Genomic DNA, 8,844 nt, shown 5'->3' on the forward strand with positions numbered 1-8,844 from the left:
ATTGAGTTTCCTCTTGTGGTTTTAGAGTATAATTTTTTGCAAAATCCACAACTAATACTATTGTTCCAACTAGAAATGTGTTCTTGCATATGTGAAACTGTCCATCAAGCCATTGGACATGTTGGGAATATTTCACATATTTTGGAACAATATGAGTTTTAAACTCACTAATAAATGCATTCACACTATTCTATTTTGTAATAAATTTTAAACATTTCCCCATCTTTCCATCCTTTAGAGGGTATTCTATATTTTTAAATATCCTAACATCAACCATTTTCTGTCCAAACTCAGATGAAACATGTTCATGCAAACATTCACCTATCAAAGAATAGTTCCCACATAAATTGCAAAGGCCATAAATGCATGAACTAGAAAGAAATAATTGTTCATTAGGTGGTTTACAAAATAGACTTCCAATAAAATCTTTTATAGTTTCAGGTGGAACATAAACACCACAATCCTACACAAGATCATTACCATGCAACATACAATGTATATATCGAAAAACATCATAATAGTAACGAAACTAAACATGAGTTTTACAACAACAAGATATTCTTTGTTTATTGATTTTAACATACCAGGGTTTGCATTTTTCAAATGATTTTTGACTAAATCATAAATTCATTAACACAGATTCATCACTAAATTTTTGAAAGAATTCAGTTTGAGTCATGTCAAGAAGATGTTTTGGATGAGGATCACGAATTTTTGATCCCACCCTTATCTTTAAAACATCTCTATCATTTGATGAAACTCTAGTGTTATCATGCCAAAATTTTGCAATTAATTGTTTAGTTTCATCATTTAATTTCATGTCCGACCTTTGAAGTCTACCACTAAAACTCCAACAATGGTTTAGTGGATCAATTTCAATTGTATCTCTTCTTTTGGCCGCTCTTGACAAGGTTCTATGATGTAAGTTCAAATAGCCACTTATATGACTTAACATTCTTTTACTAACAATCATTTTGTCAACTATAGATGTCGTTATAACTCTACATGTTGCATTCTTATCTTTAGATCGACTTGTTTTTCTGATAGAATCGATGGCACTGGCAATAGTAGATATAGCTTGCTTATATGATTCATCTTTTCTTTTTGGTTTTGCATAAATACCTTTTTTTTTCATGAATTTACGCATTTTTAACATTTTTATTAATTGTAGCATTAATTGACATTGGAATCCTAACTTTGTATTATAGAAAAAAAATTTATATAATTTGTTCGCATGTATTATGATTTGTCTCCAAGAAACTAACCCATTAAGATTATCTAGCACATTGCTATCAATAGTAAACAAATTACATTCATTTTTGTTCAGAGAGGGTGGTGTAATATTTTCAATTTTTATTTCTTTTCGTATTGGTGTATGAAATTTATATCTAGCTTCATTTACGGGAGCAAGGTTCATCGGCAGGCATTGGAGGAAGTCCCGCTGGAACTCGTTAGCTTTTCCCTTGCAACTAGCCATAGAATAGTAGGGGCCTGCAAGGTGAGTGGGAACTATAGTGGAGGGGATTTGATCGAGAAATGGATGCTCCAGTGACTGACACATTCTGGGTTCTATGATTTTGATGCTGATTCTCACCCAAACATGAGAGCTGGAGAACCCTAGGCAAATGACTGCAAACCGGAGCTAATGATAGAGGTGGTCAGCAATTTGATTGGCATCATAGTCATCAGGATTTAAAAACATACCAGGATTCGCATCCACATGAACATTTGCATCAACAGTCATACCTGTGTGTGGTTCTACATTTCTTCCATCCATCATGATGTCTTCAATAGTCTCATCTACAACGGGCACTGAAATAGATACTTTAGAAGTGTTATTCAATTGTCATTGTTGTGATCTTCGATCTCTTTGGCATTTTGCCTCCTCCTCTCTTTGTGTTTGAATTTCGTCCATTGTCATTGTCCTCTTTTTTTTCTTTTGGCGTTGCTTAGAACCCATCTTTACAAACTCCTCTTCAAAAAATTATATCTTTTTACTGAGTTTTTCAAAAAATCGTGTAAAAAATATTAAAAAGTACTGCCAAATGATGTAAACAATCTTTGTCAGTATGGATTTCATTGATAGTGTGGTAAATTGATGCAATCTATCTTTTTTTTTTTTATAGTAACAGTTATTTAGAAATGGGGGCCCATTATTAAATCCAACGGGCAAAAATGGAACGGGCCCCCATTTTATAAATGGCCCCCCATTCCCGTTCTTTAAAATTTGAATCCACAACCTGCCACTTGCCTCGGGATTAGGCCCGGGATAGGCCTAGGATGGCCACACCTGAAACATGAACCTACAAATTTAAAGCTCCATGAATGAAAGCACAAATATGAACTTCTGAAATAGTTTACGTGCCTCTAGTCAGAGAGTTTTTATACGAAATTAAAACCCATTTTAGATTATACTGTCTACATTCTAAATATGTAAATTTATTTAAAAATTGATTATTTTAACTATTTTTCATTTAATTCATACTAAATCAGGTCCATAAATTTGAAATATTACTAATTTTCTTAATTTAATAACTTTTTTATTTTAATGAATTTTGAAAAAAAAATTATATGTCATCAATCTACACAAAATTATTTTCTATTTAAAAAAAAAATTCAAAAAATGCTAAGTTTACGTCAAATTATGTGGGTCGTACACGTCAAATTTTTAAAAAGATAATTGCAGCCATTAAAAAATTAATTAAAAAAAATATTTGAAAAAAAAGTAAAAAAAAATATGCTCATCAATCTTCAGTGTGTTACAAACCATTTCCCAAAACAGTTTGAGAAAATAATTTTAATTGTGTCAAAAAGTGTGGGTCGTACACATGCATGGTATGGTCCTGAAACAGACATTTTTAAAACATAGTTTTTAGAACTCCATTCAAAAAGTTGTTTTTTATTATGTGGGTATTAAAATAAATTACATATTTGAAAAGTACACTTAGAGGGCTATCTTCAATCTCTAAGTGTTTCAAAATTTAAGCTCAAATGAGACAAAATCTAAAAAATAGGGAAAACACTTCCACTTTTTGGCCAAAAAGTGGACTCATCTTCTTGCACTGACCCATACCTCTTCATTTTCTAGTCTTGATCTTGTCATTACACCTTGATACTTATTCCCAATTATCTGACTTTCAAAGTGATTTAGTCTTACATACCTGGGTTTATTCACTTACTGTTGTTCTTCAGTCACTATGGAATTCTCTGATGATGTCGGTATGATTGGATCCACATTCTGTACCAGTGCACTCTATATTGGTTCATTTATGATCATCTCAATTGCTGGTTCAGAATCTACAAACCTTGAATTTCCTCTAAACTGTTCATTTATTTTCACATTTGCACTCTCAATGATCCTCTGTAATATTTTATTAAAACATCTATATGCCTTGCTCTTAGATGAATAACCAAGAAATATTCCTTCATCAATTCTAGGATCAAATTTACCAACATGCTCATCTCTCCTAATATAACATTTGCTTCCAAATATTCTGAAGTATTTAAGAGTAGGAGTATTTATTATTAGTTTTTTCCTCTTTCAATGACACCAATACACATGCTTTGTAAGCAGAAAATGGTACATGCAGTGTTGCGCTATCAACGATGCAAACTTAAAAAGTAGAAAAAATTCATGCATTCTTATTATGGATATGACAAGGACTACCTAACAGTTGGATTTTAATTAAACAATAGTATGATACTTTTGACAGAAATATGACTGGTTTTCATTAAATGCTTTCCACCAATCTTCGTCAGTCTATGATTGAAAAAAGAATGCAGGCTAAACATAAATAAATTAGTGGGGAAGGTAAACGAGCACTAGGAAAAGAATAGGAAATAGATGAATGAATGGCTAGAATGACAAATGGTGATCTAATGGTGTGAAAGTTTTCAATCATCTTGCATGTCTCTTGGTCACTTAAAACCATTGATCTACAAAGTTAATATGTTTATCTCATATAGGTTACACTTTTGGTGTAAAAATTCAACTTATATCCAACACAAATAGAGCAATAGTTGAACACTAAAACTTTTTGATACTCATTCACAGTTTATAAGAAAACATAGGGTATTTATTGTGCTCAACTTTTATATTTTTCAATAAGACTAATTATTGATATGCAATATTCCAACACATATGCATTGCTATCCCAATAGTCAAACACATAAAAATAATATTTTTTCACTGTGACAATAGTATATGTTTAATGTGTATGTTAATAAATTCATTTATGTTTTCTTTAAATAAAATTCATAGGTTCTCATGTTTTCAAAGTATGGGTCCATTTTGACTAGCATTTAGTTATTTTTTTATTTACATCTAGACTATTTATTATAGTATATAGTATAAGTATGTGGCAAGACCTAAAAACACAAGTGCTATAACAATAATTGGACATTGGGGTGGCTAAGGGTAACCCGAGGCTGGGTGGGTGTGGGGGAGTGATGAGGGATGAGAATGGTAAGTTTATTTTGGTGATGTCACTCTCCTTGGTTAACCAGAATAACCACTTAGCCGAAGCCATTAGAGCTTATCAAGTGCTTGTCCTTGCTCGTTAACTTAATTTCAAAAAAGTTTGGATTGAAGGAGATTCAAAATAATATAATAAAATGTCTTAAGGGAACAATATCTCTTCCTAGACTATTTAAAGTTGAATAAATCATTCTAAGGAGATTATTGCTTCCTTTGAAAAATCCTATATCTCGCATGCATATAGGGAAGCAAAATCCATTGCCGATTTCTTTGCTAACAAAGGAATGCTAGAGAAGGAAAGGATCATGTGACAGGAAGAAGTCAACTTGGAGGCTAATGTAAGAGCCTTATTAAGTTATGATAGAATTCATAGAAAGGGAATTAATATCCCTATAAATTAACGATTCTCGATAATGGCCTTTGAGAATCATGTCCTTATTTCCAATTACTCCCTCCATGCTAGTGTTATTAATGCCTTCAGCACTATTAGGTGCTCACATGCTTTATGGGTGTTTTCCTAGTTTCTCTAGTTTGCTCTGCATCTTCGACGCCTACCCTTCAGTTCTACTAACTTGAAGATGGGAGGTGATAGTTGGCATCTAGGACCGATTAATTGTGATTGGATGAAAGGGAATACTACCATTTGGAGACTTCTGGTTAGGGGTGGTCTTGATCCACATGTTGAGAAATTACATGGCTAGGACCCTAAAGTTACTAAATTATTTGTATAGAATTGGAAGGATGGTAAGGTTGTGCTATTTGGTAGGAACATGGTTGTAGATGAGAACCTTATTGCAGAAATTACTAGGCTCTCAATGGATGACATTAAATTTTTTAGGGATAGGAAGTTCTATGATCCAACGGTTATTAAATTCCTGAAGACTGATGAGGAGCCGCAAGGTTTGGTTAAGGCCACTAAGAGCAATTATGAGGCTTCTCAGATTATGCTGGTCTAGAGGGAGTTGCTAAAGGTTCTAATGGAATTTATTGCTCTGGATGGAAGATTTTCAAGGGTTTTTGGTTACCATTTCATCCTTTTAAATCATTTTTGCTACCAAGTTAGGGTTTCTATTCCCTTTTATTTATCTTCGTCTCTGAATGAAAGCTTCAAATTACATAGGAAGGATCCTTCCAAATTTCTTGTTTTGCATGAGGGTCTTTTGCTTCTGATTTTTGAATATTTAAAAGCTATGCCTACTCCCTCATCCCCTTTTAGTGTGTCAAATGGAGAAAATGCAGGATAATTGGGAAATGGATTTGGAAGATGAGGAGTGTGTTCCCTCTCAAAAGGTGAAGAAGCATGCTACCCATGTTCCCTCCCTAGTGTGTAAAAGAAACCTTAAGGTTTCTAAGAACCCTCTATTTTCTATGACTAGTCAAAGTAAGACCAAGGGCAAGGTGGTGACTCTTGAACCTCTAGACAAAGGCAAAAATCTATCTTTGTATACTCCCTTAGTAGGTTCAGATAAGGAGGTCTTTGCCATCTCCCATGTCCCTAGTGATTCTTTTACCTCATATCATACAATCGATAGGGAAGACATAACTAGATTCCCCTATGATTTGAGGCCAGATTCCCACTCTTTCAAACTTGACCAGGAGTTCCCTGATGATATTTTGTTTATTGCAACGAATGGTGTGGTTGACTTCTTCAGTCTCATCAAGTGGACCTTCCATGAGATAAATGATTTGAACTTATAGCAAAGGGCTATGAATAGGAAACTTGAGGTCTTAAAAAATAGTGGAGGTAATGAGGGAAGTCAGAACAAGGAGCTATGGACTGAAGAGGAAAAGAACTCTATGGTGGATTGCCTAAAGAAGATTGTGGAGGCAATTGAAAATCTTAAGAAGGATTATGAGAGCAAGGTTCATGGTATTAATGATGAATTGAATAAAATCAAGGATTCCCTAAAAGATATTATGAATAACAACCAAAAATTTATCAAGCAAACTGCAAATACTATGAACACCATGGTAGATAAGTTGGAGAATTCCTATCAGTAAAAATTAATTATGGATTTAGATGGCATTCTGTCTCTCTAGTGTCACAATGTGATCCTGCTGACTCGCTATGGTAGCCCTACACATCTCCATCTCCTCTATGCTAGCTGTCTCTGGCTCTATGGGTATATCCTGCAATGACTCCTGATTGGCTGAACCTGGCTCATAATCATCACCGCCCTCATTCCCCTCATCCTCATCTCCATCCTCATCATCCCCCTTGTCCTCATCATCGCCCTCATCCTCCCCATCCTCATCATCTCCCTCCTCCTCTCCTGTGAGTGGGAAGTCCTCCTGTCTCCTCGGTACTGGAATATCAGGATCTCGATGTCCACCACATCTGATCTCCAATCCCACTGTCTCTGCTGTAGCTATGTGAAGTCAACATGTGCTATGTGTGGCTGAATCATACTCCCCCACTGACTCGTCTCTCTGTGAGATCGGGCAAAGTGTGTAGTCCTTCTAGGTACATCCTGCCTTTCTCCAAACTATCATCTGACTCTCTTTGGTAGGTACATCTCAATCACTCTCTGGCAATTCACTGGTCACCCAATCAAGAACCTCTCCTGTCTACAATACGATAGCTCATCACTATCATCTAACCATCTAAGGCAATCAAGATATGGCCTCCATGTGAACTCCCTCAATCTGTCTAGCTCATGTCGCCAATACAATATGTATCCGAAAGGACCCTGTCTTAGTGCTCCCCCATAGCAATACACATATGGTCAGTGTGGTAATACCTATCTCTCTGCAATCGGTCGACATATGGCTATGTGCTCAAATGCCCATACTTGTAGCAATGTGACTCCGCAGCTCAAAGTCTAAACTCCTTGATATGCTATCTGATGCAACTGAAAATATAGCATAGCCAATACACATGGTCCCCATGCATACACCATCCCCTCTGTTGCCATCCACTCTAGCACTCTTCCCCATCCAATAGGGAATCCATGTCCTCGTCTGTCTCCTGCTAGTAGGCATGCTATAACCACTACTATCACTACATATCGTCGATCATACTCTGATGCCATAGTCTCCCAGCCAATCTCCCTCTCTACAATATCCAAATCATTTGCGTCACACTTGAATAATCTCCACAAAGCATCTCTCCCTGTCACTGGGTCATACTCTATCATCTCCCCATGAATCGAAATGCAGAGGATGCGCCATACATCCTCTAGTGTCACAGTCGCCTCTCCAGTCGCCAAATGGAAAGAGGAAGTCTCAGAATGCCATCGCTCTGCCAATGCGGTAAGCAGTCCTATGTTTGCCCTAATCTCGGGCATGAATGTGATATAATATATTCCAAGTCCTACTAATGTATCTTTGTCCATGCTCCTGAGTCTATGTCGTAACATGAAGCAGTCTGGTCAGTTCTCTCACGTGATCAATGGATACTGTCGACTCTGCATCACAATTGGGGCACATTTTTTCAGTTTTAGGGTTTACTCCTACGGGTTGCATTTCCTTGTTTCATGTCCAAATTAGGGTGTTTCTCATCTATTTCGACCTATCCTATTCTTATCCCCCTTTTCAGGATCATTCACATGCCATTTTTGACCAAATTAGGGTTGCCCATGCACAACTGCACCTATGTCAAGCATCCTGCGCCTGTGTAATACAACCTGCGCCTGTGTACCCTACACAAGTGCAGAAGACCTTACACAAGCACAGAATTTTCCCTACACAAGCGCAGAAGTTAGTTCTCGCCTTCCTTGTGGGCCTCGCAATGTCCCGCAAGCAAGTCAAATTCATGAAATTGACAATATGGGTTTTTGAGATACATACCACTACTCCCATGTCATTCAGTCGTCTGTAGGTGCGTACACATTCTCTGAGGTGATCTGCCATTGGAATGTTCACCATCTCTTTACAAGTGTCCTTTTCTAGAGCAACAAATTCTCCTCTTTGGCTAGTGCAAATGAGCAATTTTCACTCTCTTGGTCTCATTTATAGATTTTTGTTAGTGCATAGATGGACGTGCTCTCTCTCCCTCTTATGCTAGTCATGGTCTTTTGCACCATCAATTGCTTGTCCTTTGTGTATTTGATCTCCGATTGTCAGTCCGTTCGATCCTATCATTTTTATCGATCAATTGGCCTCTTTCCTCGATGTTCACAGCCAATTCCTCGAGGGGGCATGCATATGTCATTGTCAGTTGTCTGGGGCATTTTTCATTATTGTTCTTTGAAACAACACTTAAAATCACATTGTCTCAAAGAGGGGCAAAATGTAGACATCTAAAAATGGTCAACGCTTGCGGAGTCATACTTTAACATTTACGCATTGCCTTGTTTTAGGGTTCTTGCGTTGCATTAACATTTCTTCTATGTTGCACACTTGGTCTTTATCATTTGTGAGCATCG

The sequence above is a fragment of the Cryptomeria japonica genome, chromosome 4, assembly GCF_030272615.1.
Source record: "Cryptomeria japonica chromosome 4, Sugi_1.0, whole genome shotgun sequence".
NCBI classification, from domain to species: Eukaryota; Viridiplantae; Streptophyta; class Pinopsida; order Cupressales; family Cupressaceae; genus Cryptomeria; species Cryptomeria japonica.